The sequence below is a fragment of the Callorhinus ursinus genome, unplaced genomic scaffold, assembly GCF_003265705.2.
Source record: "Callorhinus ursinus isolate GAN/ISIS: 27379988/994484 unplaced genomic scaffold, GSC_fseal_2.0 scaffold2, whole genome shotgun sequence".
Taxonomy (NCBI): domain Eukaryota; kingdom Metazoa; phylum Chordata; class Mammalia; order Carnivora; family Otariidae; genus Callorhinus; species Callorhinus ursinus.
The window spans coordinates 93351360-93373235 of NW_027397064.1; the positions used below are offsets into that span (position 1 = coordinate 93351360).

General features: G+C 40.5%; 1 protein-coding gene across 2 annotated transcripts in view; it reads left to right on the forward strand.

The window, feature by feature from the left end:
* The window catches only part of NCKAP5 (NCK associated protein 5), a 965493-nt gene that overhangs the window by 88161 nt on the left and 855456 nt on the right, over nt 1–21876 (forward strand). The window lies entirely within an intron of this gene.

Sequence of the window (21876 nt, forward strand, 5' to 3'; positions counted from 1 at the left end):
TTTATTTTATTTTATTTTATTTTATTTTATTTTATTTTATTTTATTTTAACTCGTAACAGTTTTTCTTATTTATACAGCTTGCTTTCCTTTTAAAGTGCGATGATGATGTTTAGGTGTTTCTCCAGGCTCTCCGGGCTGCCACACAAGTAGGCGTCTGTTCCCTAGTAATTATAGTGTGCTGAAGTTGCCGGGGGTAGGTGCAGAGGACTCCTCGTCTGAGAACAGGCACCGGGGTGTAGATAACAGAGAGTGAACTCCTAGTCCTCTTTTGACTCTGCTGGGAGGTTAGATTTCTTTTCTTTTCTTTTTTTCAAATAAAAAGCAACCAACCATACAAAAAACTACTAGGTTGACCTAAGAATTTTAATAGAAAACGACAGACTAATTTTTAATTAACTAGTGTGCTGGAAGGCGGAAACCCACTTTTTGTTTTCGGTCTCTGATCCTTTCTGTGGTTTGTAGTTTTCTCATATGTGCATGTTGTTTACAGTGTCTTGTTCCCTCCTGCCTACACCCTCTCCCCAAACACACACACACACACACACACACACACACACACACACACACAGGGCTCATTCACATTCATTCTTGAGGAATTTGAAAGTATAGAAAAATGTTTTGAAATTGAAACCGTTCCTATCTGGATATTTTCCCATTGAGTATCTGGAGAAATGTTCACTGTCCTGACTTGTCTTCTGAGTTGGGAACCTGAATTCATGGACTACTGAAAAAGTCAAATTCTGACACTCAGCTAGGTCTGGATTCAAGATCCACATCCTTTCTTTGCCTTCCTTTCTGGCTCTTTAGAACTGTCCAGATACCCTTGGGGGGGATAGGAAGAGGGGGCTCCTTGTGCCTCCAGCCTGGACGCAGGCTCCCTCTTTATCACAGTCACATGGGGCCACCTGGAAGTTCTCCTTTAGAGACGCGCACCTTGCGCTGTCTGCTGTGTGCCTTGGGCTGCTGGGTTTGCTCTTAGGCGCCTTGCTGTCCGTAGCAACTGGCAGCTAATTCCTGCCATCTAGAACGGACAGCCCGGCTGCGCGGATTGGCAAGAAGTGGCTCTTAGCCTGTTAGCTCCTGCACGCGAACTCTGTGACTCACTCCTGGAGCCCCAGCCTGCACCTCACTTCAGCTGCTCTGTCCCTTGCCCAGGAGAGCAGGGGCAGCCTTCACTGCTTTCCCCCTTTTCTCTGCTTTCAGAGACTTGTAAGAAGCCAGGGCCAGAAAGGTCCTAAAATATTCTACTAGTCTTCCATGGATTTCTACAGTGGGTAACCTCCTGCCTGTTTGTCAGCCCCCAGTTTTTCCATCAGGGCACACACCCCCTGCTCGGATGTGTTTCATGTATTGAAATTGCTTTGTGTGACTTTTCATTTAAAATATGGGATCTGCTACTAAGACCGCTTTCAAGTTAGTAGTCAGAGCACATCCTTTTTACAGAAGGAAACCTGAGGCACAAGGAAGAGGGATGGTTGGTCCAGAGTCCTCTGGCAAGATGGTGGCAGACCTACAGCTAAAGACTCAGTTTCTCGTGCTCATTCCAGCCTGCCTTCCACATTTCCATTCCTGAAGATGATGAAAGAAATAGGACCCACGTGTGGTTGCTAGGTCTTCCTGTAGGAACAGGGCTGGGTGAAGGTGTATAGATAAAGTGGTCTGGCCCTGCCCGTGTTTTGGCTTTGGCTCTGGGTATGCTTCTAAATGTCTCCGTTCCTCATTCTTTTTGCTAGAGAGCCAAAGAGAACTCTGTGATTATTTTTCAGTTAGTGGCCACAAGGCCAAGTGAGGTGATTCTGGCAGTTGAAATAGTATAAAAGGTATCTAGCATCACTTACAGGTCACAAGATATCAGGTGGTTCCCAGCTCTGACAGTCTGTCCTTCAGCTTTACTTTCAAGTCTCAAAATTTTATTATTATTATTTCTTATTGACCACACCTTGCTTTTCTCCCACCTCTCTGGAGCCCTTCTTGCCAATAGAACCTTCTCTTCCCTTTCTCACTGATTCCTCACCCTCTTCCTTCTCTCACAGCAGCCTGGATCTCAGATTCTAACCCTCAGCTCAATTCCACTCACACTCTACACACCTTTTCTCTCTGGAACCTTCCATGCCCCCAATACCCCTGCCTATCAGATCCTTCCATGAACTCTTGGAGTTGTAGTGATGATTTCCTTCTTTAGACCTTCATGATGTCTTGTGTTAACTTTTGCTGCGGGATCTGGAGCTCCTTGCCACATAAGTCCCTCTCTCCACTGAAAACAAGGGCTGTGTTTTAATACTTCCTATATCCACAGCCTCTAGTACAGAGTCATTGTTCAATGTATAACACTAAATAAGTGAATGGCTAATCTTAAATATCCCTTTTCCTTCATCAAACATCCAGTCCTCTGTACTTGGTTGACAAACTTATCACATAAATGTGCCGAGTGGCTTTACATTCTTCTTTCTTGGGGTTGAAGGCCTTCAAGGCCAGACTCCTAAGCATGCAAACAGGACTATTCCTGATGTGGTATCAGCCAGTCTACTCCGGCTCATTCTTCTCCACTCTTCCACACCTACTTGCATATCTGTCCCAGAGCTTCCTGGCCTGACAGTTCATCTGAACCTTCCACTAAAGGTCCAAGGGCAGCAGGGCATAGCGATGGAGGATTTGGTATCTGGAACTGGACCGTCCAAGCTCAAACGCTGCTTCTACAACATTCTGCCTTTATGATCTTGGTTAATTCCCTTAACTTTTCTGTTTGAATTTCACATCTTTAAGATGTGGCTTATAAGAGTGACTACCTCATGAAGGCATGGGGGTGGATTACATAAATTAATATAGCTAAAACACTTAGCACAATGCCAAGCATATATTAAGTACTAATGAGTATTAGCTATTGTCATTATTATTTACCTTGCAGATGCCCATGTCCCACTCCAGACTTAATGAATCAGCATCTCCAAGGTGGGACTCAGATCCAGACATTGTTAAAAAGTTCCTTGGCTGATTTGCATGGAAATGACTGGCTTGGCTACCCACGCTGCTTTCTGTTACCTGAACAAGCTGGGCTTCTATGTTCTTTCACACCCCTCCACCTTTATGTTCTTGCCCGTGGCACCTCTCCATCCACCCAGTTTATTCTCCCGGGCCTTGCCAAATTCATAATCTCATGCATAGCTCAGCACTTGGCACGGAGTGAGTTCCCAATAAATGATGAAAAAAAGTGTATGAGTGCATGCTTCATGGGAACTGTAGTAGAAGATTTATACTGTTTTCTTCCCCCTAATCACTATTGAGTGATTGTAGGATACCAGGCACATTTCTAAGCTCTTTGCACGTGCTGTCTTACTATGATCACAATGCACATTTTCCAGGCAAGGGTACTGAGGTTCAGAAATATGAGGTCAAATGGGCAGTAAGAGACAAGAGCAGGATTTGAACCCCAAGCCCTTGGTCTTAACCTTTCACTGTACTGCCCTCTGGTTATGGAAAGCATTTTTTCCTCGGGAGCTTTGCCAGTGGCAGAACTTTGATTTTTTCTTGTCTTCTCCTGGGTTGATTGTTCTGGTGGAGCTGCAAATCAGATGAATACTTCTAGGTGTCAACTGGTTGAACTGGCAAATCACATTTTCTAGTTTTTTAGAAATGTCTAACCAGTCCTTTGGTGTTTGTTTTTCTTTTAGTCTCAGATAATCCTCTTGCAGGCTAGCCCAAGTTTATGGCTAAACATCAAGATTATTTGCATTCTTGGTATGGGTGTTGGTAGCCGAGTTCAGCCTGGTCAAGAGTATAATCCAGGCAATTCAAGTTAAAAAAAAAAAAAAAGTGGAAACGATGGTTGGCCATTTGGTTGGTACCTAAAAAGTTTGCCAACGGAAGTGGTAGTATTTTGTGATAGTGGATTTAAACAGCCCGGATGGTGGAGGCTGAACAGTGTTAAAGTCCTAGAACCAGTTAAACATGTACCAGGTAACCTAAAGGCTTGTTTTTCTCTGGCTCTCTAATTCTACAAAGTTTAATGCCTTTGGAACTTTGGATTCCCAGTTGTGTTTTCTTATAGATGAAATAATAAATCTCTCAGATGCATAGAACATTACCCACAACGTTTACTATGCCCCAACACATACTTGTCTAATGAAGTGTGTCGTGTCGGTTTGGAAGCCTCAATTACACAAGGTACTTCCCAGTGGTTACATAAATTAATCTTGGTGTTTTCAGGGCAAGAAATCAGCTGTCTCCTTCTTAGGAAGAAACTTTCTGGGTTAGTGATTCCTTTGAGTAGAATTTGGATAGACTAGAGGAACCCAATGGACTGAGTTCAAGAAGACAGTCCCAAACCCAACACTGTGGAATGTCAGCTCAGTCAATAATATGGCAGATAAATATCATGGTGTTGAAAGAAGAGCTGTTAGTTCTGAAATGAGAGGACAAATGTTACTGTCAAGATGCATGTCTGACAAACGGTTCTACGAAGGGTATTTGCTTCATTGGGCAAACAATCTGATCCGGGTCAGCCCAAAAGATAGGTTCCAAATGGTTCCATTGTCAGTGGTGATGTGTTACTGTGAAATTTTTAAAAATCAAAGTAATACATGCTTAAAGCTTAGAAAACCAAATAGTGTGAAAGTGTTTATGTAAATATATAACTACTAGATCATCTATAAATACATGTATAGTTTATGGATACATATAAACATCGCGTATGTATACGAAGATGTGTGTATCTCGCAGTCCCCTCTCCACCCTCCCCTCTCCATTCCCACTCCTCAGAGAATTTTTCTACTCTTTTTGCTGCTTTTTGTGTAATATTTCTAAATAATGTTTTTTATCTATATAATAGAAAATTGATTTATTTTCTCTTACAATAGGCAATGTTTCTTATATTTCCCATACCTTCTCTGCTTTCCAATCAAAATCATTGATTACATGTATGTTTAATGCTCATTTTTAATCGTCATTGTTGATCAATTAATTTATTATCACATTTACTTTCTGTTAAAAATATTTTTCCTAAAGTTATTAATGGCCTCATTAAAAAGTTTATTAATTTTCTAGGAATCTTAAGTTAAATTTTCCCAGTTCCATCAGCTTTTTGACAAACGTATCAAAGGAAGCCTACTTTTAAAACGTACTTCATATATCCATAATTAAGTTCTCAAGTAACGATAAACTGTCTTTTTGTCATTGTCAAGCAAGGGAACTTAATTATTAGTTGTGCCATATCAGAAGCAATTTAAAGGGCCTGCCTTCAACATTTTTTAAAATTCTAATTATAGTCAGTTACTCATATGTGGGTAAATAGAAATGATCTGGTTTATTGTAGTGGGTAAATAACATTCATAATTTGGTTTTATGGTTTCACGAATACTCAGTACATTTTAATGTGCTAAATATCCTTTGTTTCTGTGTACCTTTGACATCTGGAATAGCTTCATCAGAAGAAAGCAAATGCTACTTCATGTAAGTTATTTTATGAATAGCGAATGAATGGCCCACTCAAAATGACATTTATATCTTTCCTTTCTCATTTTCTTTTCACTCATTCTTTCAGCTGAGATTTGAATAATCAGTAATGTGAGATACTTTATTATTGGAAGTAGTTAAAATACTTCAAATTGTTTGCAAGAGACTGTGTTTTTGGAGTTTGCCAGTAGAGGGCCTTATTAAACTGAATAACATCTCACACACAGATCAGTTGCAACAGTTACCTTGTTGAAGAAGCCAGTTTTTTTTAGGACACCTGATCAAAAGCAGTAAAACTACCAAAGTAGTGTTTTCAAGTGCGTTGTAATTCTTTCTATCTGGAAAAATGAGAAGTCTTAACTTTTCATTTTCATTGTTTTCTTAGGGGGAAGTTGGAGAATTCAGATAGATTATTAATAGCCCATCAGTCAAACCAGGACTCTGGATGCCAGGAATACAGTCTACACGTAACATTTCTTTTGGAGTTGGAGCACTGGTCTCTGAGTCTTCTGGGATCTAGTATTGGATGTTGAATATGAAAAAGAAACAAATGATGGTTCTTTTATCCGAGGAACGATTTATACTTGCTTCCCACATTTGAGTGTGCCCCACTCTCCTCAAAAACAGGTTTTCTGTTTCCTGCACCTGGACCAGAATCTTCTCACTCTATAATATGCCCTTGGTTCAGACCCAGGGAGGGAGAATCAAGAGAATCTGTGGGAGCAGAAGAGTACTCTGTGCATTCCCTATCACGCTTATTTTCCATTGAGGGAAGCAGAAGAGCCCTAGGGAAACGAGCTGAGTTTTCTGAAGTCATTCAGTAGATTAGGGCAGAGCTCTTCTCTGTATACTCACTGGCTGTTTCCAGCTCCTCCCACCAACCGAAATCTCTCCTTTTTGGGAAGGCTCCCTGCTCCCCACCATCCACATTGGGATAGCTCCCGCCCCACCTTCCTGGCCCCCCTCAGGAAGTCTTTCCCTACTTGTCATCCGCTCTGATAGCCTCAGGTACTTGTTTCCCATAGCACTTGTCACTAGTGCGATTAAAAGTGTGGTCAACGATTTGATTAAGAACATCTTCCCATCTAAGCTACAGGTTCCAAGAAGGCAAAGCCTTGTCTCTCCTCTTTAATTTTGTAACCTTAGCACCCAGAACAGTGGCTGGCAAATGGTAGGTGCGTAGCAAATATTTGGTGAATGGATGGATATAAATGAGTTTTCTGATTTTTTTTAAAAGATTTTATTTATTTGTTTGACAGAGAGAAACACAGCGAGAGCAGGAACACAAGCAGGGGGAGTGGGAGAGGGAGAAGCAGGCTTCCCGCAGAGCAGGGAGCCCGATGCAGGGCTCGATCCCAGGACGCTGGGATCATGACCTGAGCCGAAGGCAGACGCTTAACGGCTGAGCCACCCTGGCGCCCCAACAAGTTTTCTGATTTTGACTGAGTGCTTTGGCCTCTCCATTTTAATACTTCTGAACACATTCCTTTTTATAACTCAACTGATGACAGTCAAATCTCATGGCATTCAAATGCCTGTGGACTCAAGGCATAAAGGCATAGCATTATTATTAATAATATTATTATTTTTACCTAACTTTGAGTTAGTGCCTGTTTATTTCTTGTCATGTAAATGTAGGTATTCATGACATTTATCAGATGGGAGCTCCAAAGGTATGAGAATAAAGGAAGAAGAGAAGGGACAAGGATTTCTCTTCTCTCATTGATGGGGACAGCGATTAGAAAGAGGAGAATGTCCTGGACTGTGTATTGTGCCCTTTTATGTTTCCCAGGTTGGTCTGGAGATTTTCTGGGTACCTTTTTCCTGAAAAACTGCCTCACATGCTAGGAAGATCAGGACCTTTGAGTCCTTTAAGAGAGTAACAGAAACGAATAGACCCAGCTCATGCCTATGTGGCATTTACCCTTGGATCTACCTGGGTTCTAGTTTCTGTTTTGATCTCTGTTGACGTGGGTGAGTTATTTAATTTCAATGAGCACAGTTTCCTTGTCCATAAAATGTAGTAATAGCAATAATGTATTCACCTCATATTAATGAAGTACTTAACAATGTGTCTGGTCCTGTTGTACTTTCTATTAATGCTGTCTCATTTACTCATCAAGATAACCCTCTGAGATAGATATTAGCATAAATCCCATTTTTCTAGATGAGAAAAACAAAGTACTGAGAGGTCAATTTGTTCTAGATTGCCCAGTAAGGCTTTGGACTGGATATTTTGATTCTATGACCTCCTTCTAGGATCGTTGTAAGGATTAAATGAGAAGTACCTAGGGTGCCAGCACAAAAATAGACTCATAGTATGTGGTGGCTGGGATCACCATTATTGGCTCCTCATCGTTGAAGACAAGACATCACGGGCCCTTGTCAGTAGGTGATTGCTAGAGGGAGATGGGAGGGTTGATGATAACACTGTGCATCCGGGTCATAGGGACTTGTTGTTTAATCCCAACACCAAATGTCAAAAGCCCCACATACTCAGCATTTTGGCACACACCAGTATTCACAGTCCTAGACAACCACCAGCCCCAGACTGCCCACTCCCAAACCCCTCCTGGCCGTGAATGCATTTATTATGTTCTCATCATATGGACATATTTTTCATCACTCAACACATTGCATCTGTTTATGAGATGCCCCAGGTTTATCATCGCTGCATTTTGTTTAGCAAAACTGCCAAATCCTATGGTCTTTTGTATGTGTAGAACTGCTTATGTGAAGCATAGTGGAACCAGGTTATGGAGTGGGATGGGTATAAGGAGTGTCCAGCTCCTTTTGGTGAGGTCTTTCTTTGATGCCCATCCTTAGGGACCAACTTCCCTCGCTCTTCCTGCCGCCACCTCTTTCCCATTTCTCTCAACCTTCCTTCTTTCTCCCTCTCTCCTTCTATTTTTTCCTATCTTTCGCTGTTCTCCTTCTTTACCTTCATTTTTCTCTCCTCCCCCTCATGCTCCCCAGAAAGGAGAGTAGAAGGGAAGTGAAGATGATTGGTGTTTCTCAGTGGCTGGGGAGATACGGAAGGGAGTCATTTCAGGTTTGCCACTTCTCCATAACTTCAGAACCCCTAGGGCTCTTTATAATGCGGATCCTGTTTTTTCTTTTCTTTTTTTGTACTTAATAATATGACCATTGAATTTTATTTATTTATTTATTTTTGGATCATACTTTTTAAAAAAATTTTATTTTATTATGTTAGTCACCATACATTACAGCATGAGTTTTTGGACACAGAATGCTAATCCTGTTAAACAAAGGACACATCAGAAGTACAAGCCCAAATAAAGAGAGAAACCAAAGAGGCAGCAGCCTGGTGGGGTGGAGTGTAATTTGGAAGGAGAATTGAACAACCCTGCGTGTAAACCACCACAAGCCAGCTGTAGGATCAAGTGGCCCCATCTGCAAAGTGAAGGCGGAGATCAGATCGTCTCAAGGCCATTTCTGGCCCTGTGATCCCGTTATTCCTTAACACACAATGACTGTGGTCTGACTCACCATACAGACAATTATCCAAAGCACTGAGGAGCAGGGCCCCTCCCCCAGGACAGTGGGTGCAGGTCGGGGCTGCGTGCTTGGGGGCTCTTGCAGTGTTTGTGATCCCCAGAAGTTCCTTTCTCCCAAAGTGCCGAAGTGATTCGTCACTGCACAATGCTGTGTGTCCTCACAACAGATGTTAAAGGATCACCCTTGAAAGGGTGTTTCCCCAAAGCATTTAATTATAACCTCCACAGAAGATTAACAGATGTTATAATTGTCTTTACTCTTTGATTAAATAGTTTCTGCATGAGTGGCTTTCTTAGATTTTCCTTCTCTGTTTTGTGTGATCCTTCTTATAAAGAGCAGACATGTGTCTTCAATTTTCTAGAGAGAGTTCTTCAACAGGCTTGGTAAGAGTCTTCCCAGATTCATAATTTCATTCTTTCCTATATCTGTCTATCGCTAGGAAACCTGGGGCAGGGTGGGCTATACTTGTATAGACTGAACCATGGGTTACAAAGGGTGGCTGGGTGATGGGAATATGAATATCGTTAAGAAGCTGGCCTCTCTCCTTATCATTTGTCCGTGGAAGTGACTGATACCCGGGAATATTCTCTGGGAAAAACAACAAAGTGGGAAAGGAAAGTTCAGCAAACTTTGAGCACACCAGGTTCCAAGTGTGCAAATGAGTGTTTGAGCAGAGAGAAAAACAGTATTCATGATGTGTCTGTAGATCTCTCCGGCAATATTTGCTCTGGAAAGTTACGTTATCAACCGGGAGCCTTATCAACATCAAAAGGGTTATTTTCATGCCATCGTGTAGAACCCGGAATTCTTTCTTTCCATTAGAGACGTGGTTTGTGGATTATTACTAATTTATCTTACCTTCTGTTTAGCCCATCAGGAAGGATGATGCCACTAACCTCATGTGAATAAGGATGCTTCTTTCTCATTGTCCAAATTAGTATTTCTTCTTTGAGAAAAGAAAATTCTATGGAAGGAGTGCAGACATTAGGTCAATTTATGGGTGATGAAAACAAAAGGAACGGACGTAAGGAATACTGAATCCGTGCTGTGGAGGGGCCAGCTCACTAATAGTCTCCACCTCTCCATATGGAAACATCTGAAAAGGGCTCATAAATCAGGGTAAAGGTCAGTCCTTAGATCAACTTGAAGGAAAAGAGCAAAATAGAATTTAGCTTCACTGGATGAATTAGTATTAAGACTTTAACAAATAAAGGAGGGGGAGAAAATACATGGGTTGTTTAATCAAATAGGTCCCATGTAAATTTGATCTCTTTTATCTGAAATTGCTAAGGAAGAGGAGGGAAGAAGAGTATTTTCTAAGTATACAATGGACACTGAATACATGTGCTGCTAGAGAATCGAAAGGGAAAGTACCTATCTATGGGGTTCACAACATATTGGAGGAAAGGAGGTAATTGCACATGGGTCGTTTTTAAAGAACACTACAAACCAATCAATATGATTACCTTCCAAAGGAATGATCAGAACTTTGCCAAATTCAGAGGTTTTATAAGTAGATGACTAGGATCTTGAACATTCTAAAACCTGTATCTATAAGAAATGGCTACAGAAATTTTAATTATTCAGGTCATTTGGAGGAGGAAGAGGATTTTTAAACCTTTTTTTTTTTAAAAGTATAATATACATATAGGTAAATGCACCTAAGTATACAGCTTGACAAATTGCTTCAAACTCAATAGGCCTATATTACCAGCTCTCAGAACAAGAAACAGTAGCATCTCAGAAGCCTTCCTCAAATTCCTTTTCAGTTACACCTCTAAGAAAATTTGCATGCTGACTTCTGGTAGCATAGATGAATTTTGGCTGTTTTTGAACTTTATATGAATGGAATCACACCTTATATATGGTTTCCTTCATTCAAATTGTATGTGTGTGATTCATCCATATTACATATCACATTTCAGGCTCATTGCTGTATGGTATTATATTGTGTGACTCTATCCTAATATTTCTTTTCTGCTGTTTGTGGGCATTTGGGTAGTTTCCAGTTTAGGACCATTACAAATGGTGCTGCTATGAATATTCTAGGACATATCCCTTGGTGAACAAACACACACACACACTACTTTCACTACTACTTAAGGATAGCTGTTAAAGAGAAGCAATTGTAACCTAATGTTAGGTAGCATTGTTGATCATTTGAAAATTCACAGAAAGGGTCTGGGACCTTATGAAATAGTTCCTTGTCCCTAGAAGTGCTCAGACCGTAGTGGGATGGTCTTCATTGAGGAAGAGCGTGAGGGGGAGGATTCCAAGTCTCTTCCATTTATAGGGTTTGTAAATCTAAACTAATAAGCTCTACGGAAACTGAACAACAAAAGGGGTCAGTTGTTGCTGTGCACCAGATGGTCAGACTGTGGGAGACAACACAAAAGTAAACAGGAGTGATTACACAGACAAAGCTGACGCCGTGAGTGAGGGTGGAGGCCCTCCAGAAATGGGGGAGACGGCTCTGTGGGTCGGAGCAGGAAAGGGTGGGATTGAGTGGGGTCATAAAAAGAGATAATATATTAGCGGATGGAAGAAAGTAGAGAAGGTTGCATGTCACTGCAGGTGTATTTTAAAGTTTCTTTTTTTTTTTTTAGTAATCTGTACACCCACAGTGGGGCTCGAAGTCGCAACCCTGAGATCAAGAGTCATGTGCTCTTCTGACTGAGCCAGACAAGTGTCCCCACTGCAGGTATATTTTAGAGTGTGAGTGCCATGTCAGTGGACACAGTGCATTCTACTGAATGCTTAGAACAAATTATGAGCACCAGAAAGCAAAGAAGAGGCTTTGACCGGCCCTGTCAAAGATCACATGATGCCCGTAAGATGCCCTGGGGAAAAGCTGTTCCACAGGGAGGGAGCCAGATACAACTTACTGGGGTGAAAAGAACGAGGCAACATTTCTGTGGGACCCATTAGATGCTACATGGTGCTTGAACTTCTGTTCCTGCCTTTTTCACATGTTTGATCTATCAGATTTCTAATTTGAGTTTGTTTGCACTTCAGTATCCTTACTTCTGGAACAGCTCATGGTGCCTCTTCATGGTTAATCTCTGTTACAGGTACCGCAGTCACTAGCCTATGGTACCTGCTATTGACCAAGCACCCCACTGAACTTTGTTCCCATCATTGCTGATTCCCCTATGGTAAGGTGGTGGGCAAGGTGGTGACAAAATTATTTGAGATCAGATTTCAGTTATGTCTTATTTTTTTCTACCTTATTTTAATGCTGTCTCATTTCATGATTCCTATGTAAAGGCATATTTTTATCATGTCTTATACAAGACTGACTTGTATACAAGTCAGTACTAGAAACTGATCAGAGAGTACTAGGAAATTTGATCATGTCTCCTTTTTACTTCAGCTGCCAGGAAGCTCAGAGACAAATTTACATGTTTAATTACATATGCTCTGTTGACTCATGTATCTTGCATGTTTGTAGTTTTCTCTCATCTTTGTACTTTGTCATAGACAGAATTCTATGATGGATCCCAAGATGCTGGCCCCCTGTTACGCATGAACCTGGCATATAATTCCCTCCTTCTCGACTGTGGGCAGAGCCTGAGAATATGGTGGATGTCGTTCCAGTGATTAGGTTACATTATATGGCAAAGTGGAGGGATTTTTGCAAATATAATTAAGGTCCTAAACTGTTGCCTTTGAGATAATAAAAAAGGCGATTTTCCTGTGTGGATCTGACCTAATCTGGCAAGGCCTTTAAAGAGAACCTCAAGGTCAGAGAACTGAAGTCTCAGAGATTCTCTTGCTGATCTTGAAAAGCAAATTGCCATGAGTTCTGCAGATGTAAGACTTAAGATGTTCTGCCAACAGCCACATGAGCTCAGAAGACTCCAAGTCTCAGATGAGCCCTCAGGCCTGCTGACACCTTGATTTCAGCCTTATGAGACCACAGCAGAGGTCCCAGCTAAGCTGTCCTTAGATTCCTTACCCATGGAAGCTGTGCCATAATAAATGTGTATTATTTTAAGCCACTCAATTTGTGGTAATTTGTTACACAGCAATAGAGGACTAATACATTTCACTCCTCTCTATTTCAGTTTTATCCTTTATTTTGTATGTGACCTCCTTAATTCCTCTGTGATTTGATTATAATTGGATGGGTTAAGGAGTGAATTAAATATGTCCTAGGGCCCCCCACATCCACTTCAGAGTGACTAGGGATGGTGCTGTCTTGTTCATGGCATTAGGTTCCCTCTTCCTTCTATGATTTGGCTCGTGTCTCTACCTCCCCTTTGAATGCCCTCTATCCTCATGTCCTCTGGCTAAACTCCATCCAAAATTAGAGGCTCAGCTTGAGCATCACATTCTTTATAATTCTTGCAGTCTGATTTTTGGAGGATCCCCCTCCCCCATTTTAAAATCCTTACAGCTGTGGCTTCAAGTCTCAGAGCTCATAGCATCCTAATCACTTTAGGGAAGTTTTAAGAATGAAGATTCCCAGCATTCCTTCCCTCTCTGCCTGCTCTAGGAATTTGGGTTGATTATCGAATTTTTGAAAACCATCCCAGGTGATATCAGTGGGCAGCTAGGTTTGGCAAGGGTTGCCCTGTTCTTTTTATACAACCGAGTCTTAGGACTCTGTGCGGAGCATGGTGTGCAATTTATTGCCTGTGTTTAAGGCTCTCAGAACTTTAAGCCAAATTTATATATTACCTCAAGCCTGGACAGTGTGTTGTATATTTCTTTATTTAACTTAACCCTGGTTTTATTATTTTCCTGTTTGTAGTTACCCTTTGGCTTTACTTCCCTAATTATTTATTTTATCATTTTGTTTTTGTGTATATTTTTGTAGGTAATTGCAAATCTTTAGGGGGAAGGATGTTGGAAATAAATAAATGAATAAGCAGAAGACCAATGTACTCTTCCCTAATACTCTAATGTACAGGAATCTTGTTTCCCTGGCAACAGCACAACTTCCTAGACTATGGCCTCTGACTTATACTTCCCTCATGCCTTCATCATAGCTTGTACAATGTGAGTATATAGAAACAGTGTTCAGAAAACTCAAGGCTGATGGTTGTACTTATAAGAAAAGGTTCTTGCCCTTCTACAAATGGTTTTCCTTCCTCTAGTTTCTCACCCCTTTGTCTCCTTCCTTACCCGCTTCTTATATCTTTTGAAGCATTAAAGAATTGCCTTCCCCCCTAGACTCCTATATTGGAAGCTAGCACAATTCCTGGATAAGAATTTAGAATAAATGAGAGGACTCTGTGCCTGTCAGAGTGTTTAATCTGCCTGAAATGGCTTTCCATTGAGGTGTTTTTATGTTGTCACCCGGTTCTGTGGGCAGGTGCATTCTAGACACAGGGCTGTGGGTGGATCCCTCAATCATCTGGCACCACTCTTTCCCCTTTCAAAGCCCTATTGGATGTGCTGCATTCAGGACGGCAACAATGCTGTTATGTCAAAGCACATTATCTATGATATCACTTGAAATCTTATAGATTAAAAAAATGCTACTCAGGATGCCTGGTGGCTCAGTTGATTAAGCATCTGCACTTGGCTCAGGACATGGTCCCAGGGTCTTGGGATCAAGTCCCACATTGGGCTCCCTGCTCCATGGGGAGCCTGCTTCTCCCTCTGCCTGCATCTCCCTCTGCTTGTTCACTCTCTTTCTCTCTCTCTCTGACAAATAAATAAATAAAATCTCTAAAAAGTGCTACAGTTCAAGCTGTATTTGGTAAATGAAGCATAACTGAGTGGGATAGCAGGTTTATCATACAGAGTTGAAAATGCTCTAGGGAAGTTCTACAGAAGTAGGCATTGTGGAAAATCTGATAAATTGTACTCACCTTAAGATTCCTTTTAGGACTTTACAACTGTTTTAGAAATATATAATCTCTTGGGCAATGATGAGTCCCCTGATGGTTTCTCCCTTCTTATCCTTTCCGCAAATCTCTTTTTACATAGAGTCTGATCAGTGGGGTACCGTTTTACCATTGGTTTTCAATGTATTTGACTATATCAGAAGGTCTGAACTGAGCCAAATGGGTGTGAGAGGCTGTGCTCCGTGAGTGTATAGGTGTGTGAGAGCAAGAGCACACGTGCCTGTGTAGGGATGTGCATACGTGCATATGAGCACGTGCGTTTGAGCTTCCTGGCTTCTCTTTCTGCCATTTCAGTTAGAAAAAAAAAAAAAGCAATGTTATTTTATATATCCTCAGATTTCCAAGTTTAAGTAAACTTAGAAGATACTTTTTCAAACTCTTATCAAATAGTTCCAGGGTATTTTACCTAGTGGCATTCATCTTTTCTACTATAATCAAAAGTACTTTTGCTTAATGAAGAGGTTTTTATACTATTTTCCTCAATACATTGGGTTATTCTTAAGCCATTATATTTTCTTTTCAAAGATAAGTATGTGGACCACTGAATTCTGACCTCCTCCCCTTCCTATGTCTTGTAAGGATACAAGATTTTCCCCCATGACTTCAAAATGTTTCCATTTTGTTTCTTAGGTGCAGTAGATGTACACTAGTGCTAATGGAAGCGTTGTAGGATGTAGATCCCCAGAACTAGCATCTAGCATGTAATGCTTAGTGTGGTGACCACTGGAGCTAACTGGAGGGGGAGACTGTTCTGGAGGTAGCCGTGATGCCCAGCAGTTAAAATGAAAATGTATTATTTTCGGAGTCCATACCAGCCTTGCAGGTTCCATCACCACCTTCACTTTCTGCCTTGGCCTCCAGTTTATTGAATCTGTGCTGACCACAGGCAGAGGGAGGTAGAGACCTAAGTATCAGTTTCCTTGATAAAGAAGTCCCATCCTGGGAACCACCTTGCAAATTAAGCAACCCAACTCAACTCTTTCTGCATCTCCTGCCATATTGACTTCAAACAGGAACAGGCAGAGAGTTTTGCCAAGAGTAGCGTAAGCCATAAGTTTTATATTGTATAACAGGTAATGAAGGAAATTGGGTGAAGAAAAAATTGATTTTAGCCTCCAGTTCTCTACACCAGCTGTATTCAATACTTGGTTGCATGTCTCCCTATTTCCTTTTGGGTGTGACCTTCCTGAGACCCAATCAAGACTGCATGAGCCCTCATTACCCAGATATCCAAGGCAGCTCTGCCTTCCTATGAACCCATAATCAGACTTTCAGAACTATTGAGAAGTTTACCTTCACCTTACGGTGAAGTCGTCATTCACAGAGCACTGAAAAATGGGGGCATGGGACTTCTGGGTTAATGACACAGGATGACTTGAAATTGAATTATTCTGTAGGCAGAGGACACTTAAAGCTAGATGTAAATTTGATTCTGAAGGCTGATAGTTACATTTCTTGGAACTTGAGGGCATCATTCTCCGCCTTTCTGAATCAAAACAATAAGCAATCATTGGAGCACAATAGGAAAGAGTCAGGGATTTAGATTTACAGAAGTTTGGATGGATTCTAAAAAAAAGGGAGCCTTAGATATTTATCCTAGAACCCCTTATCTGTGAGTGTGAAGAAGTGTGCTTAAGAATGCACAATGGGGCATCATTTGCAATAGTGATGAGTTATTTGCAGTCTAAATGTCATCAGTAGGGCAAGAGTCAAACAAATAACACTCTATTCACACTATGGACCCATCCAGCCATTAAAAAACTAAATAAGAGCTATTTGTACCCTCACATGGAAAGACCTCATTGATATATTATTAAGTAAAAAAGCCCAAAAATAAAAAAAACACAAGTTGTCAAAAATATGTGGAATAGGGTATCTTTATGTTTCAAAACCATATATAATTTAATAGGTACATGTATGTATGTAAATGCTTAAAAAGTTCTAGAAAGATAAATGGTTAATAGTTGTTGTTTTTTTTCTGTTGGGAGGATGTAATTGGGAATGTGTGAAAAGGAAACTTACTGTTTTCCACTTAGGTTTCTACATAATGTTAACTTTTTACCTTGAGAATATTTTCACACATTATCTTTTAAAAAGACCAGCATATGTATATGTACATGTATATCTATTTTCATATATTTTAAATAAGAAGGGGATATTCTGAGGAAATATTTCATGAGATCATGAGAAAAGGATTGATTTTTTTCCAGATAAGTAATCTGGGGTAACCACAGGTAGGATAAAAGAGGAACAGAATCCCAGCTTTTCTCTGGGTTAAGTTACAGTTTCCCGACATGGTAGTGTTTAATTTAAGATACAATTCAAAGCTGTTAAGATACACGTCGCATTATTTCCAAGTAGGTGTGAAGTGACAGAAGTTATTTGCAAAGACACTCATTGCTCCAGAGTTTGATTTCATTTTAAACAAATTGAGCTTATCTCAGACATTCAGCCCTGGGATGGGGTGACTAGATGAGCCAGGTATGATCTGTCTTTGAGGACAAACAGTCATGGGAAAGTCATGTCATGCTGACATGACAGACATGTCAGCACCTACGAATTATTCAGGAGTCTTTCCTTCAGTGGAAAACTGGATGAAATACTCACAGAACAAGCAGTGCATGTGAAAAGGAAAAAAAAAAAAACATTATCCTCGGGGAGATAAAAAATAGGTTTTCATGAAGGATTATATGGGGTAGATTCTGGGGTCTGGGATGGATGCAGGGGAAATGAAGAGAGGAGAGGGCCGATGACCTGGGAGCACAATGATCATTGAAAGACTAGAGGTTTTGATGTTGATGAAAATTTCGTTTCTGGAAGTTGGCAGTGATAATACTGGATTGGAACATAATATGGGATGTGAAGCTTCCAGGGGCTTACACAAAAGGCAATTTTTTAAAATATTTTATCTATCTATCTATCTATCTATCTATCTATCTATCTATCTATCTATCTATTTATCTATCTGACAGAGAGAGCACAAGCCGGGGAGTGGCAGGAGGGGGAGAGGGAAAAGCAGGCTCCCCACGGAGCAGGGAGCCCAGTGTGGTGCTCGATCCCAATGTGGGACTCTGGGATCATGATCTGAGCTGAAGGCAGATGCTTGACCAACTGAGCCACCCAGGCGCCCCAAAAGGCAATTTTATAGGGCTAATTTTAATAGCTGATGTGCTAGGTGCTTTGCTAAGTACTTCCTTTGAGTTACTAAATCCTCACAGCAGCCCTATGATGTAAATAGTGTTGTGATCTTACCCATCGTATAGCGGTGGTGTGATTTCCATTTTATAAATAAGAAAAGTTCAGCCTCAAAGAAGACAATATTATTACATCAGACCCAAATAGCTGCAGAACCCCATTATGCCAATTCTATACCCAGAAGTAGATGGCCTCGAGGTCATGTCTTACAAGGAATATCTGCTAGTTATAGTTTTCAGAGGTTAAGCATTTTGAGGAGATGATAAGAATGTAACATATAGCTATCCAAATAGACTGTAGAAATGGTGATAGGATGAAAATCACAGTGTACAGGATGTCCAGGACATCCTGTGAAGGTTGGCTTCACCCGCAGTTGCAGCAGTGAAGCCAAGGAAGGGGAACCCAGAACTAGAGCTGAGCTCCAAACATGGTGGCATGTTCCAAAGCTTGTTACTCAGAGACAATATGGTGGGTGGTAAGACTGGGTTCTGCGGGTGAAAGGGAAGTGGTGGAGGACAGTTAAGGGTATCTATGTGGTCATAACGTTACCTGGTCATGGGTCTTCATAAAGTTCAGCGACCTTAATGAAGATTTGGAAACCGCCTACATACCTGATAATGAGGGATGGCTACATTTGACACATTATGGTATATCTGGTGAATGAGATGCTGTGCAGTCCTCAAAAGCAACACTGTGGAAGAATAGTTAATGGCGTGAAATGACACTCCATAGCTGTAGGTAAAGGATTATATAGCATATTCCCATTTTTGTAAGTATATTGCCATAGACATTTGTCATGTCTATGGCTGCTTGTCATCTGATGAACAGCTTTTCTGTTTGGGGACATTCCTGCATTGTGACTACCTCCTCCCCAACACTGAAGCCAGAACTCAAATTTCTAGCCTCTCTCGCAGCTGGGATGCAGGCATAGGACTTCAGCTCCACCAACCAGATGTACTAGGTGACAGAATTCATCCCTGAAGTGAGTAGAGCATGCAAATGATCCCTGGGCAGAGCTTTCCATTTTATTGAATGGATGATGGCAGGAGCACTGAGCTTTATAGGGGTGCAGGGGGAGCTGGGCTTTGGTGGCAGCATAGCGGCTTCCTCATCAAGTCAGCTCTGCAGTGTGGTTTTGGGGATTGTTTCTGGCAGCTGAGCCCTGAGTCGAGTTCCCAGCCCTTCCCAACATTTTGCAAGATACCCAATAGATTTTTAAAATAATCTCCTTTATTTCTTAAATCATCAGCATCAGTTATAGCACAGTGTTGACACAAGTCTTTAGTTATTGTTCTTTTTCTTGTTTTCTGCAAATATTCCAACAGAAAATCATCAACTACCTGCTACTTGCTGCATAGGAAGCCAGATACTAAAGGGAAGGATTCTTGTGATGCCATCTTTACCTCCAGTGTACATATTAAGCACACAGCCAGGAATGTTTCTTTGAGTAATTTTGGCAAGGATTTTTCTCAAGGATGCATGAGGATATCAAGAATTTGAAGGACCATGATATAATTAGCATACATTGCATTAAGTTTAGCTTTTTTATTTTTTTAAAGATTTTTATTTATTTATTGAGAGAGAGAGAGAATGGTAGAGAGCAAGAGAGGGAAGAAGGTCAGAGGGAGAAGCAGACTCCCTGCTGAGCAGGGAGCCCGATGCAGGACTCGATCCTGGGACTCCAGGATCATGACCGGAGCCGAAGGCAGTCGCTTAACCAACTGAGCCACCCAGGCGCCCTAAGTTTAACTTTTTTATTATAACCATCTTTGAATGACTATGTATTGCTAAATTAGACTCTGTTTTCCCTGTGGATGTTGCTCTCATCATTTGTTCTCATTTACATAATTCCCTATTTCAGTTAAATCCTCTTCTCCTTTTGAAACAGCAACTTGATTAAGTTTAGTAGATTATTACCGCTTTTTAATTAAAAGTTATAGCAAAATAAAACTACGAGAAAAAATTATGAACTTTATGTTCAGTATATTTTTCAGCAGTTTTTTAGTGAGTGTCTGGGAAAGGTAAACATTTTTGTTTTAGTAAATCTAAAGAGTTTCTAGATTGTTCTCATTGTTGGGTTATATTTTAGCTCACTTTGGCATTCTAGGTCCACAGTTGCTTGCGGTGAACACTTTGAAGACATTATTCTCTTGCGGTCTGGTGTTTTTGATGATTGGAAATCTGCTGGCAGTCTAGCTAACTAATTGGCTTTTTTTTTTTTTTTAACTGAAGTATAGTTGACACACAGTGTTGCATCGGTTTTAGGTGTACAACACAGTGATTTGACAAGTTTATACATTATGCTGTTCTCGCGGGTGTAGCCACCATCTGTCACTGTACAACACTCTTATGGTGCCATTGACTGTACTCCCTATGTTGTGCCTTTTTATCCCTGATACTCATTCTGCTACTGGGAGCCTGTACCTTTCACTGGACTTCACCCATTTTACCCATTCCTCCGTCCATAAGTTTGTCCTCTGTATTTATGGATCTGTTTCTGCTTTTTTGTTTGTTCATTTGTTTTGTAGATTTCACATATAAGTGAAATCATATGGTTATTTGTCTTTCTCTGTCTGGCTTATTTCACTTACCCAATACCCTCTAGGTCCATTAATGTTACCACAAGTGGCAAGATCTCATTTTTTTTTATGGCTAATAATCCATCGTGTATCTAGACCGCATCTTCTGTACCCATTCACTGTCAGTGGACACTTGGGTTGCTTCCATGCCTTGGTTACTGTAAATAATACCGCTGTAAACATAGGGGTGCATATCTTTATTCTTTGGGTAAATACCCAGCAGTGGAGTCACTAGATTGTGTTGTATTTCTATTTTTATTATTTTATTTTATTATTTAAATAAAAGACTTTTTAATTGAAATATAATTAGTATTATATTCATTTCGGGTGTGCAATGTGATTCAACAATTTTATACGTCACTCAGTGCTCACCGTGATATGTGTGGTCACCATCTGTCACCAAACAACGTTATTACAGTTTTATTGATTATATTCCCTAAGCTGTACTTTTCGTCTCTGTGGCTTCTTTCTTTCTTTTCTTTCTTTTCTTTTTCTTTCTTTTCTTTCTTTTCTTTCTTTTCTTTTCTTTTCTTTTCTTTCTTTTCTTTCTTTTCTTTCTTTCTTTCTTCTTTCTTGACAGGGCAGGGTGGGGAGGGAGAGGGAGAGAGAGGATCTTAGGCAGACTCCCCACTGAGCATGGAGCCTGATGCAGGGCTCAATCTCGCAACCCCGAGATCATGACCCTGAGATCATGACCTGAGCCAAAATCGAGTTGGATGCTTAAGTGACTGAGCCACCCAGGGACCCCAAGTAGCTTATTTATTGTGTAATTGCAAGTTTTTAGCTCTTAATCCCCTTTATCTATTTCACCTGTCTCCCTGCTCACCTCCCCTGGCTTTCATGTGTATGTCGTTTTAAAAACATCTCTAGTAACTCTTAGGATTTTCTCTTTGCTGGATGCTCTATAGCTTTAATATTAACATGTTGATAGACATTTATTTTTATTTCTAGTATACTTTCAATCATAACACATGTTCTTCAGTGTTGAAAATGTTTTAGCCATTATTTCTTAGGATATTTCTTCTATGTTATTCTATGTTCCTCTTTTTGGAATTTCTTAGATGCATTTTAGCACCTTTCCATTGTTATTTCTTACCTTCAATTATTCCTCCATGCTTCATTCCAGGTGAATTCGTCAGTACAATTTTTTAATTAATTTTCTCTTCATTGTCTTGTCTAAACTTTATCTTGGTTATGGCATTTTATTTCAGACCATGATTTTTCTTGTCTAGATTTATAATAGGTTTTCTTTGTGTTTCTTATATGTGTATTCTTG